Here is a 13,734-nt window from a genome sequence, read left to right as displayed (position 1 = left end):
CTTACACCTCAGGCTTAAACTTCCACAGTAACAGTAGCTACCAGAGTGGCAGCTTTGGAGGGGCTGTTTAGAGATGGATTCAAGGTATGAAATAACTAACCAGCTGATGCATGCATGTCCAGGAGATCTTGAAATCACCTGGCACCACTGAAACTGCAATGCCCACTACAGCAATCCCATACAAAACCAGATGGTGGGACCAAAATAATGGTCCCAGAGTCCAGAGATACCCAAAGGCTGAAGCCATCTATGCTTGAATAAGTTTCTTCACTTATTTTTTGAGAAAAAAAAATATGGCCATGGACAGGAATGTTTTTCAGTTTATGGTACTCAGTGTGCATTTGATGAATGTGAGGCTCCAAAGTGAGCTCTAATTGGGACTATGTGACGTTTACGGAGATTACTCAGAGATTTAGAAGAGACTGCTTTGTTGAGAAAAAGGAGATTCTTGATGGGGTGCTAGGAGCCAGTAGTCCAAATAATGTACAACTTACACTCCTTTAAGCCAATGGTTTGCTTCTACTACAGTCTATTTTTTCAGGGAGCTGTGGTGAGGCCAGAAGGAACTATCTGTAAGTGCCACTGGCTCGTACCCAAAAGTGCAGAAATCTCCTGGACTCTTATGCAATTCTGATATGAAAATAGATGTCAAAGGGGCTCCAAAGAGCATATCCAATCTCTTTGTGACAGACAAGAAAGAACTAACTTACACTAAGTCTGCATGAAAGTATCCCCTGGGTTCAAATTCCTGAGATTGAGAATGGGCTTGAGCTACATGATTCTCTAGAACAAAAACATCTGGAGTAAAAATCAGTACTTTCTGAAATCTGGCATGACTTTTTGACTGTCTTTTTGCAAAAGGGTTGACACCTCCCCTCCATCTTTGTTGCACTCCTTTGATGGGGTGGGATGCCAAGGATGGAAAGAGAAGGATGGTTTGAGTGGCATGACAAAACAGCACTATGTAATCTTCGAAAGTTATTGTCAACTGTCTGTCCTATGAGATGGCCTTCCATACAGACAAGTGGAAAGAAAAATGACTCCTGAATGCCTCAAGAGGGGAAGCAGCAAAGTAAGCCTTCAGGAATTAGCCAGTTATCCACCACAAGACGGACATCGGAACTCCTGCTTACCAATTATCATTATTGTTGAGCTGCAGGCAATTCTGTGGTTTACCCTAGATTCCCATATTACTCCTGGTCACATCTGAACCACATCTGACAATGGCTCACCTGCATCCTTCTAAATGGACATGGAGTAGATTAAAATTGAACTTCAGCATCTGACAGTGTTTTGCACTCTTTCAACATATTCCCCAGTTGTGTTTTCACTGGCAGCTCAAACAGTGTAATACAGGGTGATGCCTCTAAAGGGTGCATTCATAAAGATCACCTTAATATTTTTGACAAAGTTCATAACGCACAGTAAGGTGTTGCTGTTCCAGCACAGTCAAGCTGTGAGCAAACTGCATGGTGTGGTTACGGGCAGCACAGATGGCTGCCAACTGTGATTGCAATTTGATTTTCATATCTCCCTCTGGCACCTCCTTCTTTGACTAGCTCATTTCATTAGCCAGGTCTCACTGGAATGTGTAACTGCTCTCAAGAAAAGGAATATGCTTAAATTTCAAGAGACTGTTCATAATTCTACAGTCTCCATTTGGTGAATAGGAAGTAGGGCTTGAGGTTTTGCAGGCTTTTTTAAAGACTGCTACCTTGTTGGAGGCTTTTTTAAAGACTGCTACCTTGATGGCAGTCAGATTTAAGTGTTTTATACCAATTCAGGTCCCGGGGGAATATAAAGGTTCTTGTCCAGCCTCCCTGGAACAGGTGGTACAATACCAAGGTTTTCCTACTCTATATGAACTACCAACCATACTAGATTGATAACTGGGAGGGCCAGGTGGTCTCCTGCAATATGTACTGAGAACAGAACAGTGATATTGTGGGTCACCCTGAATTCTGCCCCATCAATTTCATAGTTACTCCAAACTTTGGATCATCAGCATGGCACAGGAAGAATAAATCCTTTGCCCTTTATCTCCTTTTGCACTGGCGCTTTCTTCTTCACTTTGCATGCAATGTGTCTGAGGAGGATGAAACAAAACAAACACTAACAGCCAGTAACATTCTGTAACAATCCATCAAATTCTTTATCCTGTGCAGAGAAGTTAGGCAGGTAGCTGCAGTTATCAAGGCATAAGAATGAACAGTCAATTGCTAAATCTGTGCAGTGACTAAAAGGACAACTATGTTGAATGGATACTAAATGTAGTCAGGCTGTGCATGAGTCATCCCCAACATCAAGAATACCAAGGTCCCAACATTAAAACCAGACACCATTCAGAACAGAGACGTGGAGTGACAAAAGTAACCCTAATCCTGATACCAAAGAAAAAGCCTAACCAGTGGAACCAAAGCCCCATAAAACTCCAAGTTCAACCCCAGTTAACTTAAAAAAAATTGATCTTCTCCAAGAGTCAGTTTTGTGGACACTGACCAAAACACATTTTCAACTTCAACTGTTAAACATGAGACACTACACAATACAAACCTATATCCCTGTCAGGGCAAGTTCATAAATCCATCTGCCCTGTTCACTCAGTCTCCAAATTCCACAGACTGTAGTATCTTCACAATTCACTACTGCAGATATAAACAGCATATATGATCCAGCATAATGACCAATTATCTTCCACCTTTATGGAACCTATAAAACGAAAAACACTCTCTCTCACTTCAAATAAGAAACGGAATTACAAAATACCTACACAAATTAATTTGCCTCAGCCAAACTATCTTGAAAATTTACTCCACAACAGGCTTGCTTTTATAAAAATCTACCTGTAAACTGGAAAACAAAAATGCACCTGAAGAGGAGTGTTTTTGAACAGCAGCGTAGTACAACCAAGTTAGGATAGACAAACAACCACAAATGGCTAGTGGAAAGAAGTCAAGATGAAAAACTCATACTTTCCTAAAGGTACAAACTGAAACTTTCTACATAATGCAGACTTATAAAGAGCTTTGCTGAGCAACATGCTTCACACCTTGCTGGTAACCATCTCTTTTCACGGGACAAGATGTCTCCACTTTTAAAGATAAACAAGAATGCAAATCTTGTCACCCTATTTTACTGCCTTAAAGGCCATAAATGAGATGTGCTTCACTCTAAATTTTGTGATGATTCCTTTGGACATCAAGGATTCAAAACCTGTAACATCAAATATAACTGGTCAAAAAACTAAAAAGTAAACATACAATACACTCAGTGCTCATTATTCCACATAAGCATATCAAATCAGTTTTCCTTTACCATTAAACACACTCAAGATGAAATTAGAAGTCAGACAGTCTACCTCTTGTGTCAAACTAATTATAGCTAAAACTCCAAGAAGACTGTAGTCTGAAAAGTAGGCTGATTAGAGCTCTCCTAGTATGAAAACAAAAACAGAAGTAAAAGAGCCAGTGGAAGCTGGCAATGTGGGAAAGTTAGTTACTTGCTAGTCACAATACTGCCTAGAGGTCAGCAAAGCAAAGATCTGAAGAAAGTAAGATGAAATCAACAAGAAAAAGAAATACTCAAGTGGAGAACAGTCTTGCAGCTGTTCAGCACAAAAGTAGCCCAGGGCTGCGCTTTTGTACAGGAGATGGCTTCCAATAATTTAGAGAAAAATCAAATGCATTCAGAGGAATTTTTAAGTAAAAAACTGCAGCAATATATAAAGTCAAATGACAAAAGGCAGGAAAGGGTACAAGAAGCTTTAAGTAGCTATTCGGATGAAACTGCAAAAATCAGTGGCCGAAATGAAAAAGACTGGGAGATTACATGGCTTCTCAAGACCTGTTAGAAAGAGAGAACACACTGGAAAAAAAATGAAAGAAAAGATCACATTCACTTTATGAAAGTATTAAAAGAACTAGACTGGCATTATACAGTAGAATTTAATTGAAATGGCACACTGTATATGCTCCATATTTGGCCATGAGAAAGATGCCAAGACCTAGTAGCAAAGATGCAGTCATGCCAACAGAAAGAGTTGTTCCTGATGAAACTGTGGCAGAAGTGTGAGACTCATTCAAACTGATACATCACTGCTGGATGGAGGATATGGAAATGTGCTGATCTTGTGCGTGTTTTAAATTATGGTGTTTTCCCTTGGAGTTTTACAGGTAGAGGTGTAGGCTTATGTTCTTAGTTTGAGATGCAGCCAATGGGAAAGAGTTTTCTTTCTTTTTCTGAGCAAACAGACTACAAAATGAAAAGCATGTAAAATAGTTTTCCACATCTGAAAACAGAAACTATCCATGGTTTTACTCTCCACCAGCAACAATTTCCTGAGGGACTGAACCAGGAACTCTTCAAAGATATTTGTATGACAGACACTATAATTAGTACTTAAAGGGGAACCAACAAGGAGTTCAATGAAAATAAATGAACACTGACGCACTGAAGGGAGTACTTCAGCAAGTAAATGCATTCCTTGCAGCATTTAGCACTTCAATATAAAACATATCAGTGCAGAATCAAGTTTATTCATTTAAGGGTAACCAGTGCACTTTTTCTTAAGGCTAAAAAACAGTTGAGAGAGCAGGCAAGTTGTTTTTCAACAAGAATGGGTGGTGGTGGTGAAAGAGGGAACTACATGCTCTAACATGCACCTCCAGCATGATTAAACCTAACTTTAGAACAGGTAAAGCCTGTAGGTGCAGCTATTTGAGCATATATTGTTTTGTGTAACTGCTGCTAGTTAAAACAGGTTAAGGCTTTTTGAATATTTTTATTGAAGCAAAAACTCTGGGAAAATGTGACAAGGGTTCAAACAGAAATAAGAAGCTGCAACAGCATACAAGATAGCCTGTCCAACATTAAAGTATGCATGTAAATTGCAAACTGGCAACACAAGAAAAAAACGCTCATGTAGAATATGTGAAAGCAATAACTACTTATCAGAATAAGTGCCTTATCAATTATATCATGGAATGTAAATGTCATCACAGATGCAGATAAGTAAAGAGTACTGGCTTATATTAAATGAGAGTTGCAACCCCCCAGACTAAAAAAAAATGTTTATTTCGTCATGGATTGGGCGTTTCCTACATTTTACGCCCACTCTGGGACTATTTACTGTTTTCCAAATATTTTTATATGTAATTTCCGAGTCTGACCACATGGGGTCTAGAGCACCTTGAAGTGATCCTCATTGTTCAGTCCGCCTCTAGGTATCCCACAATGCAGTGCTTGCTGTAAAAATTACATCATGCAGGCCACTTTCTTCCTAAGCCCCTGTCACTGCATTGATTTTACATGCATATTTAAAACTGATTGAAAGACAGCAGTGTAACATTTCATGCCGATCAATGACTACTTAAAACACAAACAGTGCAAATGCCATAAAAAAGTGTTTACTGCTGCTTCTTTTTAGAATGGCTAAACTGCAGTCTTTCTTGAAGCCTGAACTGTACTACTTTGACTCATCTCTCACTCCCCTTCACACCTAACTTCCCTAGCTGTCAACAGGCTAAGGGTAATTTGAGCTGCTACCTGCTGTGACTGACAGCTCACAGCAGAAGACTTGACTCATGTACTGTTGCCTTGTTCTAGACTTTACCTTCTGTATGGGTAGGGGAAGGACCAGGGAGCTATGACATCACAGCATGGGTGGGTTTTTAGAAAGGTCATGGTGACGTCAGTTTGGGGAAGGAATTGGCCAGAAAAAGTACAGTTGTGTACACTTACCATAAATGTAGATGCTCAAGTGTATTCACTGTTGCAGTCATCACATTTGGGTTTATCTGCTTGCAGGCAGTCCTCAGTCAGCCTGATTATCAAAGTCTTGTATCCTGTGTTGGTTGCTGTCTCATCTTCCATGACGTCAGGTAGTCAGGGGTATAAAGCATGCAGCCGACGCCATTACATCAGTTTTTCTTGCCCCAGATGTCAGGTGCCCCCATAATAGGAAGCAATTATATACAAGGTTACACCTCCAACAAAAAAGAAAATACACAAAAAGCTCAAAGCATAGTAAATAAGAATAGGTACAGTCAATATAAGTCAGGGGGTTGGAGGGAGGGTAACCAGGACTGCAACAGTGAATACACTTGTACATCTACATTTATGGTAAGTGTACACAAAGTACAGTTTTGTACCTACCATAAATGTAGATGTTCGAAGATCCACATTGCTGCAGTCCTTACACTTGGGTAGTCCGCTGTCCTCGGTCGGCCCGAATATCAAAGTATTAGGCTGACGTCGGTCAAGGCGCTTAAGACTGACATCAGGACGTCAGGGTACAAATGCGCATGACCGACGTCATATCCTCAGTCTTTTCTTGCCCCAGATGTCAGAAGACCCTAAACAGAAAGGTCAAAACCAAAAGACAGCAAAAAACAACCAACCACCTTTGTACTAACCATATGTACAATATATACAATATTCAAAATATGTACAACCCAAACCACACAACCGCCTCTAACTACAGAGGGGAAGGAGGGAGGGTAAATTGGACTGCAGCAATGGGGATCTTCGAACATCTACTTTTATGGTAGGTACAAAACTGTACTATGTTCTTCATCTCACATTGCTTGCAGTCCTTACACTTGGGTAGAATCCCAAAGCAGAGGTAAGGGAGGATGGCAAAACTATACAGCAGTAGGAGCTGCCAAAATGCCCTGTAAAATTGCAGTGGCAAAACCAGCCCTCGATTTAGAGTAAAGTGGAAGGTGGTAATGCTTAGAGAAAGTATGCACTGAACTCCAAGTAGCTGCCTCTAAAATATCTTTAGTTGCCACCCCCCTCAAAAAAGCTGTAGAAGTGGCAGTAGCCCTAGTGGAATGGGGCCTAATCCCAGCTGGAATCTCCTTACCATGATGGGAATAACAAAAAGCAATACAAAACCCAATCCACTTAGAAATAGTTTGTTTTGACACAGGCTTGCCCTGAGAACCCAAAGCAAATGAAACAAATAACTGCTGAGACTGTCTGAACCCTTTAGTTCTGCTCAAATAATATCGCAACTGCCTGTGTATATCCAAAGTGTGCAAAATCTTTTCCCCTTTATTTTGGGGATTTGCATAAAAAGTAGGCAAATGAATAGTTTGGTTTAAAGCCACACTAGAAACCACTTTAGGCATAAAGGAAGGATTAGTACGCAAAGACACCCTATCCTTATGGAAAATTAAGAAAGGCTCAACTGCCATAAGGGCCTGTAACTCAGAAACCCTTCTCACAGAGGTAATGGCCAACAAAAAAGCAGTCTTCCATGATAAATATTTCAACTCAGCAGTAGCTGCAGGCTCAAAAGGTTGTAGAGTGAGTTTCTCCAACACAAAATTGAGATCCCAAGCAGGAGTAGGAGCTCTACGTGGGGGTCTTATATTCTTTGCCCCTCTAAGGAATTGCTTAAACAGAGGATGAGAAAACAATGGTGGGTCACAGTCATAGTGAGCAGAAATTGCTGCAGCATGAACCTTAATAGAAGAGAAGGACAAACCTTTGTCCAGTAACTCAGTAAGATACTGAAGAGCCACACTTAAATTAGGCTTAGAAACATCAAATTCCTTTGCTGTACTCCAAAATAAAAATCTCTTCCATTTATCTGCGTACACTTTCCTTGTACTAGGCCTTCTGGCCTCCAAAATAACATTCAAAACTTGCTGTGGAAGCTGAGACCCTCCAGGGTTTAAAACAGAATATGCCAGGATGTTAGGTGAAGAGAGTGAAGTTTTACATTGAGTAAATGACTGTTCTCCTGAGACAGCAGGTGTGGAATCGAAGGCAAAGGCCATGGAGGCTCCCTGCACCAGACTTCTCAGTAATGGGTACCAGTGCTGTCAAGGCCAATCTGGAGCTATTAAAATCATCTTTGGCTTGTCCTGTCTGACCTTCAGGAGTACCTTTGGGAGGAGAGGCAGAGGTGGAAAGGCATACACATGAAGATTGCTCCAACTGAATGAGAGAGCATCCACTTTCCAAGCTGTGGGATGAAACCTTTTTGTGCAAAACTTTGGCAGCTGGTAGTTTAGTGGAGAAGCGAACAGATCTATGTCTGGAGTTCACCATAACACTGTCAATTCCTGAAATACATGAGGATCCAATTTCCACTCGTGGGGATCCAGAATTAGTCTGCTCAACACATCTGCTAAGGAGTTCTGTGCTCCCGGCAGAAACCTTGCCTGAAGATTTAGCTGTAAACTGAGAGCAGTCTCCCACAAAATCATTGCTTGTCTGCATAGAGGATAAGAATGTGTTCCCCCTTGCTTGTTGATGTACCACATGACAGTTGTGTTGTCTGTTAGAACCAACACCAGCCCAGGAAGAAGTAAATCCTTGAAAGCTATCAATGCAAATTGGAATGCTAACATCTCCTTCAAGTTGATATGTAGATGTTGAAGTCTGGCAGGCCACGTGTCTTGTACCCACTTTCCATTTAGATGAGCTCCCCAAGCTTTGTCTGAGGCATCTGTCGTTAGAATCTGACTCGCCTCTGGCCGGGTCACAGAGAGTCCCTTGTTTAGGTGACATTCCTGAGCCCACCACAAAAACTCCTTTTGAATGCAAGGTATTATCTGAATGACAGTGTCCATATCTTGGCAGTGCTGTGTCCATACATTTTTGAGATACCATTGCAGCTTCCTCATATGCAGTTTGGCATTGGGAAGCACCAGAATACAAGATGCCATGAACCCCAAGGCTTGAAGGACTGTCCTTGCAGTCAGCCTGGACTGATGAGACAATTGATGGAAGTAAAGAGAAAGATTCTTTTGTTTGTCTGGGGTCAAAAAGGCCATCTGGGATGCTGTATTCAGTCTCACACCCAGAAAGCACATGTCCTGAGAGGGTACTAGACTGGACTTTATTTCGTTCACAGAATACCCCAGGCATCTTAGCACTGCTATCACATATTGTAAATGATGAAGAAGTTCGTCCTTTCCTTGGGCCAGAATCAGGCAATCGTCCAAATAAGGATAGATCTGTATTCCTCTTAGCCTGAAAAAAGCTATCACTGGAGCCAGAACCTTCGTGAACACTCTGGGCGCAGTAGATAAGCCAAAGGGCAATGCAGAGAACTGATAATGAGAAGTCCCAGCTCGAAAATGCAGATACTTCCTGCAACTTAGCCTGATAGGAACATGAAGGTAAGCCTCCTTGAGATCCAGAGTCACCATCCAGTGATCTTTGCCCAGCAGAGGTAAAAGCTGTTGTAACGTCAACATTTTGAACTTGGGAATGTCCAGATAAGTGTTGAGGATAGATAAATCCAAAATTGGTCTCCACGTGTTCCCCTTCTTTGGTACTAGGAACAGGCGAGAATAAAATCCTAGGCCCACTTCTGGCAGAGGGACCGGTTGTATGGCCCCTATTTGGAGCAGCAGAGAAATTTGTTTGTGAGCCTCTATTCTTTGCTGAGGAGGAACGTCCGGCATGCCTTTGAAAGGAGGCAAGGTATGGGAATAAAACCTGTAACCTTGGTGTATGATATCTAATACCCATCTGTCTTGGGTAATCAAACTCCAATTTTCCTTGAAGAGTGCCAACCTTCCTCCCAAAGGTGCTGCCAGGCAAGAAGGATCTGGCAGCTGAAAAGGTAGGTCATTGGGCCTGTTTACGAAAGGACTGGCCCCTGCCCTCACCCGAAGATTGTGCAGGAGAACTCCCTGTTCTAGGTCTGAAGGAGCTCTGAGCTCTGCCCCTACCACGTCTAGATCTACCCCTAGACTGTGAATCATAAGAAGGGTACGTCCACCCCTTAGCAGGCCAATTCCTACTAAACTTCGGAGGCTGAACTTGCAAAAAATCTTTAACAGTCTGCATAGACTTAGCCTTGTCCTCCATTTTCTTCAAGACTGACTCCACAGGTGAACCAAACACATCAGACTGTAAAGGGGCATCCAAAATCCTTGTCTTAACATGGTCAGATAAATTCTGATCCCTCAGCCAGGCGTGCCTGCGAAGAACTGACCCAGAGGCAGCCACCCTAGACGAGGCCTCAAAACCACATTGTAAAGAATGCTTACCCACCTGTTCAGAAACATGTACTAAATCTTGTAATTCTTTACACTCAATGCCTTCCGCCAAAGCATCTACCTTAGACTTCAATTGAGAAAGAAGATAGTTTTGAAATTTCAACATGTGAAACTGGCAATTCAAAGCCCTCATAGCTAAGGTGGAAGAAGTATAGACTTTCTTTCCCCATCTATCCAAAGCTCTGGCCTCTCTATCTGGAGGAACCAGATTTTTTACAACAGAGGCCTTGACACCCTTAGGTCCCTGACTAACAGTTTCTGGGTCCGCCCTAGGACTCTTATAAAGATATTTATGAGCCTCAGGCACCCTGTAATACCTATCCGGTTTAACAGGAGCAGGAGGCAAGGAATCAGGATTAAGTGAAGCCTCTGCAAACACATCTTCCACAACATCCAGAACAGGTGGTATAGCCAAAGGCCTATGCTGGGGTAAAAGCAAAAATTCCCTAAGCCTTTTCCTGGAATCAGAGAAGTCCTGACCTTCCCACTTAAAATGTTCCCTCATAGAATGAAGAGTCTCTGAAAAAGAAAAATCCTCTGGAGGAGAAGCAGAAGGAGTCGAATCATCTGCATCAGAATCAGAATAAGGAGAGTACTCCTGCAAGTCTTCAGCCGAAGACTCTGAAACATCTGAAGCCTGCTCAAAACTCCCCAACTCTGGTTCCACCCTAGGCCTCTTATCTGGAGGGGGCAAAGAACCTCTAATCAAAGTAATTAAATCTTCTGCCATTTTAAGCATGTGCTTCTTGGGCACAGATCCTGAAGAACTAGGAGTGACACCAACAGAAGCTAAACCTAGCCTGCCTCTGGGAGAAGCCTTAGAAACAGAAGGAGAGGGGCTAACCACCCTAGGAAGGGAGGGGAGTACAGTAACCTGAGAAGCCCCTTCAGCCTGACCTGCCTCCTGAGAGGCCACATCCTGCAATAACAAAGTCTCCCCCTGGGACTCCAGAGAAGCCTCCGGCGGAACCACCGGTTCCACTGACGCCTCTAAAGAACCGGCGTCCGGTACGGACGACTCTTCTTGCCTGGGTTTAGCTGCTTTGTCTTTGCGCTTCTTCGAAGAAGCGGGCGTCGGAGCATCCGACGGCATCTTATAATTGCACCGCTTCCCAAAGACCAACCTGGCACAATCTAACCTCCGCTTAATAGTGCGCTTATTGAACCTAGCACAAAAGCGACACCCAACAACGTCGTGCTCAGGCCCCAAACAAGGAATACACAAAGTATGATAATCTCTATGCGTATCTGTTTCCCACAAGAAATACAGTTATTCACTTTTTCTGACATCCGTAAACCACTGAGGCAAGAAAAAACTAAAATATTCCCCAACGGGGTACTTAGCCAACTTTGACTCGGTCTGAAACTCCGAATTCGAAAAATTTCAGAACGCCGAACGGCACTTGCAACGCTGCTTCTGCATCGGACCATGCGGCAAAAAAGACTGAGGATATGACGTCGGTCATGCGCATTTGTACCCTGACGTCCTGATGTCAGTCTTAAGCGCCTTGACCGACGTCAGCCTAATACTTTGATATTCGGGCCGACCGAGGACAGCGGACTACCCAAGTGTAAGGACTGCAGCAATGTGAGATGAAGAACATCTGTACTATTTTCTTCGTATTTCACTGTTGCAGTCATCACATTTGAGTAGATTTCCAAAGCTAAGGATGGGAAGAGGTAATTAGATAGCATTAGGACCAGCTATAAGGCCCTGCAAGACTGCAGTGGCAAAGCCAGCTCTGGATTTAGAAAAAAATTGGCAAGTGGTAATGCTTGGTGAAGGTATGTACATAACTCCACGTAGCAGCTTCTGGAATGTCCCTGGTAGGGACACCTGTGAAAAAGGCTGTAAAGGTAGATGCAGCCCTGGTTGAATGTGGTCTTATCCCCTGTGGGGTAGGTTTTCCATGGTGCTTATAGCAGAAATGAATGCAATGGCCTACCCACTTAGAAATGGTTTGCTTTGAAATGGCCTTCCCCTCTGCCCCTGCAGCAAATGCAACCAGCAGCTGTTCAGATTTCCTGAGAGGTTTGGCCCTGTCGAAGTAAAATCTAAGTTGTCTGTGCATGTCCAAGTAAAATCTAAGTTGTCTGTGCATGTCCAAGGAGTGCAGTATTCATTCCCCTTTGTTCTGGGGATTAGAAAAGAAGGCTGGCAAATGAATGGACTGATTAAGGGCCACACGGGATACCACCTTGGGCATAAAAAAGGGATTGGTCCTGAGGGACACCCTGTCTGCATGAAAGATGATGAAAGGCTCCATGCCATGAGGGCCTGTAATTCAGACACCCTTCTTGCTGAACTGATGGCTAAAAGGAAGGCTGTTTTCCAAGAAAGGAACTTCAACTCTGCATTTGCAGCTGGCTCAAAGTGAGGTAAAGTGAGCTTTTCCAATACAAAGTTAAAGGTCCCAAGCTGGAGTAGGGGCTCTCCTGGGTGGTCCTACGTTTTTGGCCCCTCTGAGGAATTGCTTCAGCAGTGGGTGAGAGAAGAGGGGTGGCTCTGTACTGTAATGTGCTGACATGGCTAAGGCATGAATTTTGATGGAAGAAAAGGAAAGGCCCTTGTGAAGCATCTCACAAGTATTGAAGAATATGAGGTAAATTGGGCACTGCTGTGCCCATCCCCTGTGTTTGACTCCAGGAATTTTTTCCATTTTTCAGCATAGGATTTTCTAGTCCTAGGCCTCCTTGCCTCCAGAATGACATCCTTCACTTGCTTACTGAGGGATGGTAACGGAGAGATCAGGTAATTAGCCAGGCTGCAAGGTTCAGGGTTTGATGCTGCGGATGCAGAATCTGGCTCTCCTGCTGGGACAGCAGGGCAGGGGTCTGAGGCAGGTGCCATTGTGCCAGAAGTGACGCACTGCACAAAAGAGGGTACCAGTGTTGGCGTGGCCAGTCTGGTGCAATCAGTATTGTCCTTGGTTTGTCTTGTTTGATTTTTAATAGCACTTTGGAGAGGAGAGGCAGAGGGGGAAAGGCATAAACCGATAGGTTTTTCCAGGTGAAGGATAGGGCCTCCACTTTCCAAGCTTGTTTGTGGGGAGTCCTTGTGCAGAATTTATCCAACTGGTAGTTCTGAGGAAAGGAAAACAGGTCTATCTCTGGGCTCCCTCATTTGTTTCTCAACATGTTGAGTATCTTTGGTTCCAGTTTCCACTCGTGTGGGTCCATGACATTTCTGCTTAGGTCGTCTGCTAGTGCATTTAGCTTCCCTGGCAGGAATTGAGCCTGTAGGTGCACTTTGTAGCTCAAGGCTGTGTTCCACATAGCCATGGCTAGTCTGCAGACAGGGTATGAGTGGGTTCCCCCCTGCTTGTTTATGTATCACATAACAGTGGTGTTGTACGTCTTTACCAATAATTGTCCTGGAAGAATGTGGTCCTTGAAGGCTGTCAGAGCATTCTGTACAGCTAACATTTCTTTTTGATTGATATGCAGGTCCATTTGCCCTGAATGCACTGCCTTGCCAATTGAGTCCCACATGCATAGTCTGATGCGTCTGTTGTTAGGGTATGGGCGGTAGGGGGTAGAGTGAATGGCAGTCCCTTGTTTTGGTGGCAGGCCTCTGCCCACCAAAGAAATTATCTATAGACAAGGTAAGATAGAAATTACTGATTCTAGATCCTGAGAATGTTGACACCATAGGCTTTTTAGATACCACTGTAGTTTCCTCACATGCAGTCTTGCACATGGAATTTGT

General features: G+C 43.2%; 1 protein-coding gene across 1 annotated transcript in view; it reads right to left on the bottom strand.

The window, feature by feature from the left end:
- The window catches only part of ZSWIM5 (zinc finger SWIM-type containing 5), a 1,363,657-nt gene that overhangs the window by 741,085 nt on the left and 608,838 nt on the right, over positions 1-13,734 (bottom strand). The gene's annotated exons all lie outside the window — the stretch shown is intronic.

This window comes from Protopterus annectens, chromosome 10.part0 (genome assembly GCF_019279795.1).
Source record: "Protopterus annectens isolate FY-2018-M chromosome 10.part0, PAN1.0, whole genome shotgun sequence".
NCBI lineage: Eukaryota > Metazoa > Chordata > Ceratodontiformes > Protopteridae > Protopterus > Protopterus annectens.
The sequence above is the reverse complement of the archived record's forward strand: the minus strand, read 5'-3'. Positions and strand labels throughout refer to the sequence as shown.